Source organism: Castor canadensis, chromosome 9 (genome assembly GCF_047511655.1).
Source record: "Castor canadensis chromosome 9, mCasCan1.hap1v2, whole genome shotgun sequence".
NCBI lineage: Eukaryota > Metazoa > Chordata > Mammalia > Rodentia > Castoridae > Castor > Castor canadensis.
The window spans coordinates 57,561,959-57,576,634 of NC_133394.1; the positions used below are offsets into that span (position 1 = coordinate 57,561,959).

At 38.5% G+C, this 14,676-nt stretch overlaps 1 long non-coding RNA gene across 2 annotated transcripts in view; it reads left to right on the top strand.

Annotated features, from left to right (window-relative positions):
- Positions 1-14,676, top strand: part of LOC141410898 (uncharacterized) — a 116,535-nt gene that overhangs the window by 33,643 nt on the left and 68,216 nt on the right. The window contains exons 1-2 of one of the 2 annotated variants that reach the window (XR_012435703.1): positions 10,687-13,176; positions 13,341-13,412. This is a non-coding gene — a long non-coding RNA (uncharacterized lncRNA). Of the gene's footprint in view, positions 1-10,686; positions 13,177-13,340; positions 13,413-14,676 lie in introns of those variants that run through there. The other variant, XR_012435704.1, reaches the window with a different exon arrangement.

The window sequence follows — 14,676 nt, forward strand, 5'->3', positions numbered from 1 at the left end:
GTCTGTCATCTATCTATTATCGGTGTCATCTTTCTAGCTATCCATCATCTATCTTTCTATTGTATATCTATCAACCATCTATCTATCTGTTTTCCTTTTGGTATTTCTTTAAAAGGCTGAATTAAGAAATAAAGCATTAAAATTTTTGGTTGCTGACTGTGTTTTCACCTCTCTCATCCTGTGTTGGGACACTTTAAGTGGTTTATCGGGGGTAATGCATTTGTGCTTGGACAAGATAATTGCTCAAATCCTTTCTTCTTTAAAGCTCTATGCAAGTGTGATAGTCTTTAGATTATCTTGGAGCCTAGAGTGTGTTTACTCATTGGTACTCAAGTATAAGAATCCATCCTCTATAAGCGTTAGTAATGCAATCTAATTTTTATACATGAAATGAGTTTGCGATTGCTCATTAACACAGGCTCTGTTACTTCTTCCAGTTTCCAGATACTGGAAATATGACTTGACTTAGGACTTGAGTTAGGTTTATGCCAAAATTTGTTGATTCTGTGGTGCTGTTTGTATCTCAGACACTATTTTATTGGCATAAAATATTGGAATGAGTGGTTCAATTGTTAGGGCAGTAGACATCTTGAGAGCATGTCTTTCCTTAGGACCGGTTGCTATAAGAGAGGAAGGGCGGGGCTGTGGTCAGAGTCAGGGCCATTGGGGAGGTAGTTGAATCATGAGGGCTCTGACTTCACTAATAGATTAATCTGTTTGTGGACTTATAGCTTAATGGGGTGTTGGAAGGTGGTGGAAACTTTAGAAGTGGGGACAAGTTGGAGGAAGTATGCCATTCTGGGCAAGTCTGCCTCCTGGATGGTTCAGTTGAGCAGATCTGCCTACCTGGTGCCCCCTGCCATGATGTTCTGCCTTGCATAGCCTATGACTATGCTGCAACCTCTGAAACCATGATCCAGGGCTACACCTTCTTCCTGCAAGTTGACTCCTTTCAGGCCTTTTGTCACAGGAGAAGAATGCTCACTAATCCAAGGCCAAGAGGCATTTTTAGTGACTGGAATTCATTTTCCTTGCTCCTCTGGTCCCTGAGGCTGTAACAGATGAGCAGCCTGCTCAGCCTTTCCCTTGCCTACATAACTGACTTCCACAGTCTGTTCCATGATGTGTTGTTAACTCAGTTTCCAGGGATAGACTTCTAACTCCTGTTACTCCAGACTTCCAGGGATTTTGAAAGCATAGTTTCCTGACTCAAATAGTCTACTGCTTATAGTAGTGTCTTAGTCTGATATCTGTTGCTGTAGCAGAATGCCACAGACTGGGTAGTTTATAAAGAAAAAAAGTTTGTTTGGTTGACAGTTATAAAGGCCAGGAAGTCCAAGAGCACGGAAGTGGCCTCACTCTGTGCTGTAACAGTACCATAGAGAAAGGGCATGTGAGGCAGAGCAAGAAAGCTGGGCTCGCTTTTTTCTCAGGAACGCAGTCCCATGATAACTAGCACACTCCTGTGGGGATGGCATGAACCCATGCATGAGGAGAGAACTTACGTCACCTAATGACTTCGTGAAGGTACTGCCCCTTATTGCCATTGCAGTGCTGTTACATTTCAGTAGGAGTTGGAGGAGCACCCACACCACAGCATGTAGCTAGAATATTCTATTCTTCTTATTTCTTGTGTTGAAATTTTGTGAATGTACTATAATGCATTAGAACAAATTATCTGTTAGAATATACTAATGCTAAAAGTCAGGTCACCAGCAGTGGGCCTTTAGTATGGGGACAACTGGGATTGGTTTTCTGGCTTGGTTGGATGTGAAGGTTGTTATAGCCCAGTTGCCATCAGAAAGTGAGACATGTATGACCAACAGTTACATAAAATACAACTGCTAGCTTTAAGGTGGGCTCTGTATGAAGTAAGTGTTGTGCCAGACCAAGTGGCTGTTATGCTGTTAGACCGTTAGATGCTAGAGAGCATACAGGACACAGTGACAGATTTGGGGTGCTGACCTTCTGGCTTGGCACAGGGGCAGATTTTGAGAAGTGTGTCAGGCTGGCTTCTTCTCTCCCCTAAATCACTTAGCATTCTCACCTGGCTTCCAAATACCTAACTATATTTTTCTTTAATTTCTACTAGGTGCTGTCTGTTTACTCTTGACTTTTCTTTGAGCACATTGTACTTTTTAGTTTATAGATTCAAATTCTCTTGTGTTTCAAAAAACTTTCTTGAAGAATATTTAAGTAAATATTATTATTATTATTTGGTGGTATGGGGGTTTGAACTTTAGGTAGGTGCTTTACACATGAGCCATGTCCCCAGCCCTTTTTGGTTTAGTTATTTTTCAGGTAGGGTCTCCTATTTTTGCTTGGGGTCAGCCTGGACCCACAATCCTCCTATCTCTGCCTACTGTGTAACTGGGATTATAGGTATGTGCTACCACACACAGCCTTATTTTCACTATTTTAATGTTCCTCACTGGGAAGATGTTTTTAGACCATTTTCTGTGGCTAACATTTTCTTTTGTAACACATTTAATCTCTTTATTTCCATTTCTTGGTTGATTTCTTCTTTTTTACCCTCTATCTCTTTTACCCTATTTCAGTGGTATCCACTGTCTCTTGCTTTCCTTCTAACTTTATCTTAATCTGTGATTGCCTTATTCTTTCCTCCATTTCTTTCTTGAACTGTAAGTTCATATTTCATCTCCTCTAATTGTCTCACTCTTCTTTGAGTTCTTGCATCTGGTATCTACAGCTTTGTATTTTGGCATCACAGAAATAATTATAGAATTGATTTAATATTGTTTAGTTTTTTTTGATACCCTGTTTTTGAATGAGTTTTTCAGCTATTTATAAGAGGACCACCTTTTATAAATGAGGTAATGGCTTCAGGATGATCAAAATTTCTATTTGAACTCAGGTGTTCATATATAACTTTGATTAGCCTTTTTTTTTTCTGAAGACATCAGCAAAGATTTTTTTTCTCCCTTCTCTGCTGTCTGCAAATATGCTTGTTTGTGTCTTTTCTTGTTGATTGCTGTGTCTTTTACCTTTTTGAGGGGAAGAGGTTTTGAGATAAGGTCTCACTATGTAGTCTAGCTCACAATCCTCCTGCTTCAGCCTTCCATGTGCTGGGATTACAGGTGTGCACCATCATGCTGGACCTCTTCTACACCTTGCAACCAAACCAGGCACATGGAAACTCCTGAAACCAGACAACATACACTTCCAGCTCATGCAAAAATGGGACTTTGATTTTGCACCAGAGCGTTCCTCACCTCTAGAAACCACGTGTCCACTCTATAGTCCTAAAGCCTTCTTGTCACTCCATCCCTTACCTTCCCTGTTCTATTGAATAACTTTTCAAAGTCCTTTCACATATTTTGTGATGAGTTTTAGCTATCTCCTTGTGGTGCTGAAAATGGAATTTGTACTTGGATCAAAAGTCAGTTTTGTGTTATAATTCAACTAATAATCATTGAACATTGGTTATGTGTCAAGTACTAGACATTGAGCTCTAAAGAAAAATCTGTTACTTTTGAGGACTTTTTAATATAGTGGATTTGAAAAATAAACAAACAATGACCAAAAACTCCCCCTATTCCCCACTAAGCCAGAAAATCTTAAAATACCAAGAGGGGTAGAACATGCTCCATGACACAGAAAAGGATCAAAGTGGTAGTTGAGAGTGAGCCTGGGGACCAGGAAAGGGGAGTAGTGAATGCCATGCCTGGAGGCTAGCGTGGCACTCAGCATAAAGTAGTTATGCAATAAATATTTAATAGAACTCAAAGAAATTTCCTTTTCAATTCAATTATAAAAACAGAGATCCATCATTTTATTGTCTTGTGCCCACAATTTTGAGTCATGTAATTAGTGCTTATTCTTTCCTGAGCTAGATTTCCTTCTGGCTCAAGGTCACCTGTCTTTTATCTTACATTCTTTTCACCACCCTTTCCTTTCAGGTAGGTTTTGGAGAGTGAGTCCAGTGTTGATAAGTGGATTAGAGAGGAGAGAGATTCTGTGTAGAACAAAGGACAAGGTCCAAACCCATGTTGGAAAATTAGGGTACACAGGTCATTGTCAAAAGTGACTATGGAAACTTTATATAAACTTATGTTAGTAACTAGAATGCCAACTCAAAACACAGTTTTGTTTTCTAATCAAGAATTTTGCTTCAACTAAAATCAAAGAATGCTAGAAGACATTTCCATAAACGCTTCCATTTCCTACCTGTGTCTTGAAAGATAACAAGATGCTAATTATATCAATCTATTCTTCAACATAGCAGCAATACAAAGTTTATTTTATTTTTTTGATGGTTCTGGAGTTTGAACTAAGGACCTCCCACTTAAGCCCTTTCGCTTAAGCCACTCTACCAGCCCTGGCACTTAAGCCCTTTCGCTTAAGCCACACCACCAGCCCCAAAGTTTAGTTTTATAAAGTGCCAGCTTCCTAGTTGATAGAAGCAGAAGACTGAGCCATTAATTGTTAGTGGTCAGAATCATTTATCCTGTTGTTCTTTAGTTCCCTTGACTATCATTGATTGAAAATATTATTTATGTTACTATATAAGCTTTACCACACCTCTGTTTCTTCCCCATTCACTTCCCTTGTTCCCTTCTCTACTCCCTCCTCTCCTCTTTTCTTTGCTGAATCTAATATCAACCAATCAGTCTTCCATATGGGCATACTAAGGGAAGCATGCAATGAGTTTTCTTTTTTAAATGATGTGCCAAAGTCTACCATTTAGGGTATAATAGTATATTTTTTACACCATATCTTTTTTGAAATACAATGTTTTCTTCCTGTAAAAAGGATTTGTTTACAAATGTCATGTTGTGGTTTGGATATGAAGTGTCCCTCTATAAAGGCTCATGTGTTGAACACTTGGTCCCCAGCTGGTGGCGCTTTTGAGAGGTGATTGGATCATGAGGATGCTAGCCTCATCAGTGGATTTGGTGCACTGACAGTTGAATAGGCTACTAGAAGGTGGGGCTTAGTTGGAAGAAGTAGGTCACCAGGGATGCCCTGGAAGAATGCGCCTTGTTCCTGGTGCCTCCCTCTGCTCCCTCTTTCTCTGCTTCCTGACCACCATGAGGTAAGCAGCTTCTTCTGCCACATACTCCCATGGCCATGATACTCTGCCTCAATGCAGGCCTAAAGTCAACCACGTCAGGTGACCATAAACTGAAACATTTGAAACTATGAACCAAAATAAATCTTTCCTCTTTTTAAATAGTTTCTCTCAGGCATTTATCACAGCAATGAAAAGCTGAGTAACACTTCATAAAATCAAATGCTACTCTTGGCTCACATAATCATAATTAGGACTAGGATATACTACCATAGCAATAGCAACCTTTGAGTTGAATGGCTCAACAATCAAATTTACCCATGCTATCCTTGCCTTCTGATCTTCACTGCTGTGGCTTTCAGGTTTTCCTGGAAAAACAAAACAAAACAAAACAAACAACAACAACAACAACAAAACCAGAGAATAAAAACTGAGTGGTTTACATGTTGTAAAAATTAAGAGGACATGATTTAGGATTAAAGGAGGCAATGATTTAATTTTGGAGTTGCTGAGTTGAGCTCTGGTGGTCTGGGAGGCTCTGGGGATAATCCAGATACTGAAGTGACAGATTCAGGTTGGAACCTTTCTGAACACCATAGCAAACACACTTATAGAAGGCTTTCTAGCTCAAGGTGCTGCTGCACTTGACTTGGTGGATCTCCCAAGCCTCCAGATTTGATGAGAAGTTTACTGCTTAGCTAAAATATGACAATCATTCTTCTTTACCCATTACTTAAAAGTATTTAACATCACATGGTATTTAAAATTATATGGCTGTAAAACTTCTTAACAGGTCTTTAAATCAGCAAAGTCAATTCATAGTCTTTAGATAGATTGAATTAAGATTCAATCTAATGTCTATTGAAGGACATTAGATTGAATGTCCTTTATGATAATTTTCCTGGGGTTACCAATATGGTTTATGTGTCTGTGTTTGTTTCCACTGAAAAATTTGAAATACAAGTAAGCAAACATTCTCTAGACTGTGATTTCTATGGCATTTACCAGGTTGTTAGAAGTATATATAGTTTGGAAATTTTCAGGAATTTACCAGGTTTTGTTAATAGGATTTCACATATTTAAAAGGTTTGAAAACTTGTACTTATGATGTTTGAGCTGTCAAATCCTTGATATCAGGACATGGTTAATTATTTTTGCAGTCAGTGCACATTGCTTGTAATTGTTCGTTTTTACTTTCAGACACTACTAAGAAATACAGCATATTCTATGGAATTGTGCTAGTTAACTCAGTTCAAAAGTGATCTACAGGATGGTAAATATAATTAAATACCATGAAAACATCTTGTTGATCTCTGTAATCTTTAAATGTATACAATAATATCACTTATAAAACTTTCACATATCATCCCCCAATATTGCTTAAATTCCTGCTCAAGGATGGATTTTATAAACATGACAATTCTAAAAGCTATAAAACAGAATCTCAATTATCCATTTGAATAATAGAAGCTGTGCCCTGACAATAACTATTCATACTTTGTACCAAGATCTTAATTTGACATGATGGTTTTTTTAGCTTTGTTTGGATTTACTGTCAAACCCTAAAAACATTAGTAAATGGTACCCGCACTTTCAAATTATAAAAAGAAATCTAGATTTATTTGCATTTTTTTAATCTGTTGTTAATAAACTTGAAAGAACACAGCCCTGTCTAATAAACACATCAAACTAATGGGTACCAGAGCGGTTCAGAAGAGTGTTTGTTGTTGGTGTTTAGATTTCAGTCAGAGTTAATCAACAATGGAGGGGGGCCCCGCTGTGTTTATTAGCAACTCAAATCCCTGTGATTTAATGCCAGGTCCCTTTGACTCGTTCCAGTGAGCGCTGGCAAGTTTACAGCACTGATACATACTTACATCCTTGGATCTTAAAAAGAAAGGGAAAAGTAGAGCCTAAAATCAGACCACAGGACTGGCAAGAATTTCCCAAGAGCCATTTTGAATTTAGCCCTCTACAGTGAGGCTGTGAATAGGAAGCAACTGACTCAGAAACAGTGGAGCCTTTTTTTTTGCAGGAAGAAGGCTTGAGCTGTGCAGATGGCTTGCTGGCCTAATCCAATCTGCTTTGTCTTTTATTTTATATATTAGGTCACTTTATTCACACACTTTACATTGCTTTCATTTTCTCTCTTCACTCACAGCTTCCAAACCTGGGAGCAAGGAGAGGTTTGGGGGTTTAGTGTGGGTGGCTGGGCTGTATGTGGAGTATTTCCCACAGATTTATGGGTTGCTAGTAAATCCCTGGCAGTGCTGTCTGCTTGTCACAGTCAGCACTAGGGTGTTCTTTGTACATGTGTCAACTTTTGAATGAGGCCTCTGGAAACAGATGTAAAGATTAATCTCGAGAATGCATTTTTTTCTGAAGCTCCAAAAAACGTGCCTACTCGTGCAACAGCCCTGATTCTAGACATTTAGTTTTCAGTGTGATCTCATTTCTAATTACAAAGACTTGCATTCTTTACTGTTCATGTTCAGAAAATTCCACAGCCCTTAGCCATTCCTCCTGCCTCTCATGTCTGTGGGCTGCATTTTGAGAGCAAAGTATTTGTGGAAAAACATTATTTATCTGGAAACTCTTCAGTGAAAACTTGATGTAGTCACTGCTACTCTAGGGACCATTTATCTCCCTTAGCAGATAAGATTTGCCAGTGCTTCCCCTACAACTTCCCATGGGCAGAGAGCCACTTTTGGGCTTGGTATTAGCCTCACATTGAATGAACTTGTTCTGTCTCTCCTATCCTTTCTCTCCTTCCCAGAAACAAAATCTTCCCTCCTACTATCTTGCTCTGTCTAAAATATTCAGATCTTTTCATGTTAAATATTAGGATATATCTTCAAGTGTTCTGAAACAAATCTGTATATTAAAAAAATCCTATTCCTCTGTTTTCTCTCTGGTCCTCTATAGTGAAGGACATTTTTTCCTTTCAGTAAATAGAAGACTGCAGGAAAGATATGATGATGTAGACTTTTTTTTTTTGGACTTGTAACCATTCCACAAATGGGGAATAAATATCACACTACCACGTACTCCTCCAGTTTGGAATGTGTTTGCAAGTCAATGTCCTTGTTTTTTCCTCCCTCACAATTATCTCTTCCCCTTATATGGGAAACACATTTGAATACTATTGCCTTTCATATCGTTGAGCAGTAATAGTTTTCAGCTGAGGATTAAAAAAGATGTAGCTCTTGAAAGATTTCTACAAGATCAGCAAACGTCCTCTTATTCTGATATTTTTCTCACTGTGGTGATTCTCTTTACATACTCAGAACTCTTATTTGTGAAGGACATTTATTTTGGCACTGCCATACTTCATTTTCTTATGGGATCTCATTTAACTTGTGTGTCTTAAGGGCATTGCATGTAATGAGCCACTTGACTCTCAAATGAAAAATGTGAATTTGTTTAAATTTAAGATGAAGTGCAGATTTTTTTTACTAAAAGTAGCAGAGGAAATGTGTTTGCATTCCAGTTTGGTCCTTAAAATAACCAACACCACCATCAACAATGGTGACACACAGGTGAGAAAGACCATCTTCAGTGAAACTGGGCACTCCCACGTGTGTGAATCATGACAACAAAGTATAGGTGCCCCAAATGGTGAAGTTAGACCACACTGAGAAGACCCTCATGGGGTCCTCAATCTCTGACATGGCATGGAGGAGCGGGCTCCGGGGGTAACCACAGAATTGCTCAGACATGATCCTCTCACAAGCATGCTGACACTAGGAAGAGAGAAAATAGGAGGTCCACAGATCCTTTAGGGAACCACAGGCAGCTGAAGACACACGTTGCATGTTTGCGCTGGCTGGCACCTGCTCTCTAGAACCCATCTGGACAGTTTTGAAAGACTGCAAGTCAATTGTTAGGATAGCCAGCATTAACAAATTACATTACAAACTTAGAATAAATTACACTAAAAGCAATAAATCCTCTTAAAGCCTCACTTGTCAGTTATTGTGTCTGTGCTTTGAGGCTATTCTTACTGACTGTATCTGTCTCATGAAATATTATATAAATGTGTGCTTCTCTTGCTGATCCTGTAGTCCATGATATCATGTTGGTGACTTTAAATCAGCCATGGTGAGAGCGCTTATACCATGAAAATCTGCAAATGCTGCAAGTCAGCACATGATTTCATGTTTTTTTAATTTAGATTTAAAGTGATGGGGAACACATTAACAGTGTGGAGTAACATTAACAGTGTCTCATCTGTGGCACAAAAATTGGGGAAGTATTTGAAACTACCTTCTGAGTCAATGGAGAGGTTGCTCAGTTCAGTGATGAAGGAGTGAAGCCTTTGTTGCTTCACTTTCATCTTACTGACATCTGAAACCCAAACCCCCCAAATACTCCAAAATCTAACCCATCACAAATGGAAAATTCTGCACTTGGTCTCATGTGGTGGGTCAGTCAGTCAGTACTTGAGAGCAGGGGACACGGATTATTCAGTGTCCCCAAGGGAGAAAGATCCTCCCAGCTCCTGTTAGCTGTGGTGTTATCTTTGCTGCACACACGCAGACCCTGCTATGCAAGCACACGTGTATACCAGACGTGCAAATGGCAGGTTCCCCACGAAGGCACACATGGGGCCAAGGCATGTGTGCAGACTTTTTGCTTATTCTCTGGTCTGTGGTATCAAGATACTGTTGAAAATGTCAAAAATGCCGGAGATACCCTTTTAGGGGTAACAATGGGAAGAAAAACAGGATTCACTTCAGTTTATCTCTAACCCCAAAAGCCAAATTGTTGGAGAAACTGGACAGCAGTGTAGTGTAGATCTTACATAAGAGTACAGTGTGGGAATGACTACCGTATATGACACGAGAAAACAGTGTAAACCATTAAAATTCTGTGCTGAAAGTGATAAACAGAAGTTAATAAGAAATAGAAAGACACTGCATTAGGCTAACAGTGAAGATCTTGGTTGTGTATTGAGAAAATGGATCCATCCGTGCTACAGCGAACAAAAACCATGATGATATGCTGATATGAAGCAAGTGGAAATTGAAGGGAGCTGTGAATATTCAAGGACCTGGGTGCAGAAATGTAAGAAAAGACATGTCATTCAATTTTGAAAGACTTGTGGTGGTCAAGCATTTGCTGAGTACAAAGCAGTGGGGAAATTCATTGACTACTTCTCGAAGGTCATTGCTGAGGAAACTCTGATGCCAGAACAAGTCTATACTCTAGTGTTAGCACTCCAGAAAGATACTGGCTACAGCTGGTGAGACCGCTCCTATAGAAATTAAGGATGTCAAGGATAGCGCAGCTCTACTGGGAAGTGCTAACACAGCAGGCACAAATAAGTGTAAATGTGTTGTGATATGCAAACGCTCCCATCTCACTGTTTTAAAGGAGTGAATTTCTGACCTCTATTGTTATGCTAGCAAAAGACATGGATCACCAGAGATAGCTTTTCTGATTGACTTCACATTTTGTGAAGAGTAGCTCCTGCTCTCCACTGTGCAGCCTGTGTAATGACTGGAAGATTTTGTTGTTACTAGGCAACCGTTCTGCTCATCCTTCAGCTGAAGTTCTTATAAAAATGATGTTTATGCTATATACTTTGTCCCAAATGTGACTTCATTAATTCAGACATGTGAGCAGGGTATTCTTAGATCAATGAACAGCAAATATAAAACGCTTTCTCGAACAGCATTGTGAACAAAGACATGGACGTGGAAAGTTTTCAAAAGGAGTTTAGCTTGAAAGATGTCAGTATATTATTGCAATGCTTCGAACACAGTGACAAAGGACATGGTTCTGCATGCCTGGACAATCTCTGGCCTGTTCAGCGATGATGATGAACAAGGTGGTGACACTGAAGGATTACTATGTCAAGAAGTTGATACTGAAGAAGTGGATATTGAAGGCTGCCACTGTTTGTTGTTGCCAATGCTTAACAGCTGATACAGGGGTCCTGATGCTGCTGCTGTATAAACACAAAACCAACTTCGCCAAAGACAGCAGTAGTTTTTCTTTAATGAAAGGTCATAGAAGAAAACAATGGCTAAAAGAAGTTGTGAAGGAAGAAAACTCTTACCAGAGAATGTGGTGACTTTGGACCAAAGCAAACTGTTTAAATATAAAGGACACAGACAGATATTTCAGGTGCGAAAGATAAAGGGAAAAAAATATCCATGTATCCTTTTTGAAAACGATGAAATCTAAGCAAGTATTTAACAGACTTCTTGGTTTGAAGTCACAGAAGAGAGTCCTATTTTTAATGCATTTGGAATATTAAAAATGATAATATATATCTGGACACAAAAGAAGTTACAATAAGTTCTATAAACTAGAAAGAATATAGTAATAGATCACAACACGATAAAACTAGAAATTCAGTGTGAAAAACGACAAATTCCCAGCCATGTAGAATTAACAATAACAATCAAAACAATTTTTAGGTAAAAGAAGAAAATCAGATGGGACATTGTGGAGCATATGGAAAACAATAGTATTATAAAACATTGCAAATACAAACTTATGTTACACAGGTAGTGCCATGTCAGGAGAAAACGCTTGTCTGTGGCCAAGAAATGATCTTTTAACATAGGGAATTAGGAAAAGACCAAAAAGTTATCTTTAAGATAGCAGAGGTAAAGACAACAGCAAAAATTAATAGATTGTAGTAGAACTACTAAGTAAATAAAACCACAGTAACATAGATAAATCACCAGCTGATAATCTTAAAAAGAAGAAGATAGTATACAACATTACAAACAAGAGAAAAATAACCAGAATCAGAGAGGATTAGAAGAAATGTTCAAGAATTTATTTCACAAATTTATTTGAAAACCTGGATGCATGGATGATTTTTCAGAAAAGTACACTGATCAAAATTGATCTCTGTTGTCAGGGAATACTCAAAAAAATTACCAAGAAAAAATGAAAGCAGAAATTGTGAAAGTGCTGACCCTTAAAAAAAGGAGCGTGTCAAATTCATGGTATTTTAAATGTGACTTTTCCAAACCTTGAGAATGGACACCAAGCGGCATACACAGTGTTCTAGAAATGAATCAAGAAAGACTTCCAACTGAGTTTTACAAAATGACCACATTGAAACCAAATCCTAAAAAAAAGAAAAGAAACTTTCCCACCTCGCTTACTGAACTGGAACCAACTGTGTAAGTTTACACTGTAGAATATTGTGTGACCATTAAAAGGAGGATACAGAGCCAGCCATTTTATGTGCAGATAGAAAGATTCATCAAAATATATTCTTAAAAAGCAGGATTTAGAGCAATGTATATAATATGCTCCAACTGAATAAAAATATATATAGGTTTATGAATGGAGCCTTTGATGAAGAAATTGGTGGTGGTATCTGAAATGAAGACTAAGAAGAATCATGTTTTATTACGACTTCCTGTTTATACTTAAACTTTATAGGCATATATTTTCATTTATTCATTCATTAGATCTTTGGCAACAAAATGGAATTTGCATAGTCAGTGAATTGTCCAGTTATTAGTGTTGGATTATACAATTGGTCTGGAATTTATTTTACCAATGTGTACAACACAGCACATCAAATAAAAAGTTTTTACTTTCATTCTTTGTGAGATGGAATTTCCAAATGGAATCATTGCTCTATATTGTATGGATAACTTGATCTGATCTGGTTCTCATCAGAAATGCATAATTACTTTAAAGGAACATTTGTCATCTCAGTTTTCTGTCTAGGTACTTAGAGTAACTAGTATAATGTACTCTAGAACAAAACAGCATCAAAAGTCTCACTTTTCTGTCCCAGTGTTTGAATTCTTGACCTTCCTTTAATATTCAAATAACACTGATGAAGTTTCTAAATATCTTAATTATTTGGCAGCTATACAGGTTATCTTTTTAGGTTGGTGTTTGAGTGCTGGCCTGATGAGTACTATGGGAAATGCAAATGGAAGAGTTTGCAGGGTGAGTTGGGCTGTCTTGCAGGATGCTGGGGAAGCAGATACTATTCAGATAATGGATCTCTTCAGGAAGCTGGTTTTACCTGGTGTGAGGAACTGTGGTGAGAGAATTTCAGTTCCTGCCATGTGCCGGATGTAGTAGCATGAATTACTGGATTACATGATGTACCAGCAACAGGAATTCTAAAAGCAGAAAGCAGAAGGAACCAAGAGGTTACTATAAAGATTGAGGGAAAAGTTTTATTTTCTGATTTTGGAGACATGTATTGCCAAAGTGCTCTTAGACCTGATGACTGTTTTGCTGTATTTTTAAAGGAAGTTTTGAATATGTGATTCTTGGATGTTAAAATTTGTTCTACCTTGCTCTGTTTATCTAGGTGACACCAACTCAGAACGCAGATGCATTTTGTTTTAGGGGATGATTGACCCTTGGATTACATGGAAACATGGTAAGAGAAGTGGAGAAATCCTCTTAGTTTAGGTCTGAGGGTGTTTCTTGGGGCCAGGACTGTCTTCCAGAATTCTTGAGCCTAGCTAATGAGGTGCTAATGGGGTGTTGTTACTGGCTACTGGACCAAGGCATGAGAGAGACAGACTGGTAAACAGCCTTTGAAGTATGTGCCTAATCCTTTGAAGTGTGCTTCTAATGGGAAGATAAGCACATTTCCTGTCTTAGACACCCTTAGTTTTGTGTCCTTACCCCAGGTTACAGATTCTAGGACAACATATTTGCTTTTTTTCAGCCAGTACTTTGGGGAGAAAATTCATTAGAGGGATGGTTCCAGGACTTGACTTCCTCTTGTTTGATTTGGCTTACAGGGCCTCATGTAAGAAACCCCTAAATCATTAATTGTAAACTTACTTAGGTGACTTTTTTATACTCTTTTCCCAAAGAGACAAAGAAATATAGCTCAAACTAGAGAGAGATAAGCTCAAATGCTACTTTAAACTTTTCTCCTTTTTGACTTCTCATTCTGCCTTCTCCAACACTACAATTAAAATCAGATCAAAAACTGTCTTATTTTTTAAAGTCCCAGTTTCCAGTACTGTGGTTTGCACATAGTAAGTACTGGTTGCATTTAATGAGAGGACACAAATGCATTGTTTATCTCATGGACTGAAACCTGGAAGATGTTTTCTACTCGATTCTTAAAACTAAACAAGTTCTCAATTTAGCAATACACAAGACACAGGGGGATAAAATACCTTTTAAAACCTCGTTGTGTTTAGAGTATTTATAGCTATTTGCCTCAAGATAAATTCGGTAGATGTTATGGTTTGACTTGGTTTGAGTTTCCCCTTGTGGGCAGATTTAATCTCATGAGTTAGGGACTTGGTTGTCAGCTGATGGGTTTTGGGAAGTGGTTGGGTCTTGTGACCTCTGCCTGCACGAATGGATTAATGCATTGGTAGATACCACACTGAATAAACCACTGGAAGGTGGTGAAACTGTGGAAGGGGGCCTGGTGGGAGGCAGTAGGGAGCAGGGAGTGTGTTCTTGGGAGTTATGGCTGGCCTAGGCTTGTGACTGCCCTCCCTGTTTCCTATCCACCTGGAGACAAGTAGCCTCTGTCACCTGCTCTGCTGCCATGATACTCTGCTTTACTATGGGCTCAGAAGCAGTGGAGCCAAGAACTATGAACAGAAACTCCTAAAACAGTGGGCCAAAATAAAAGTTCCTCCCTTTAAGTTGTTTATGTCAGATATTTCTTC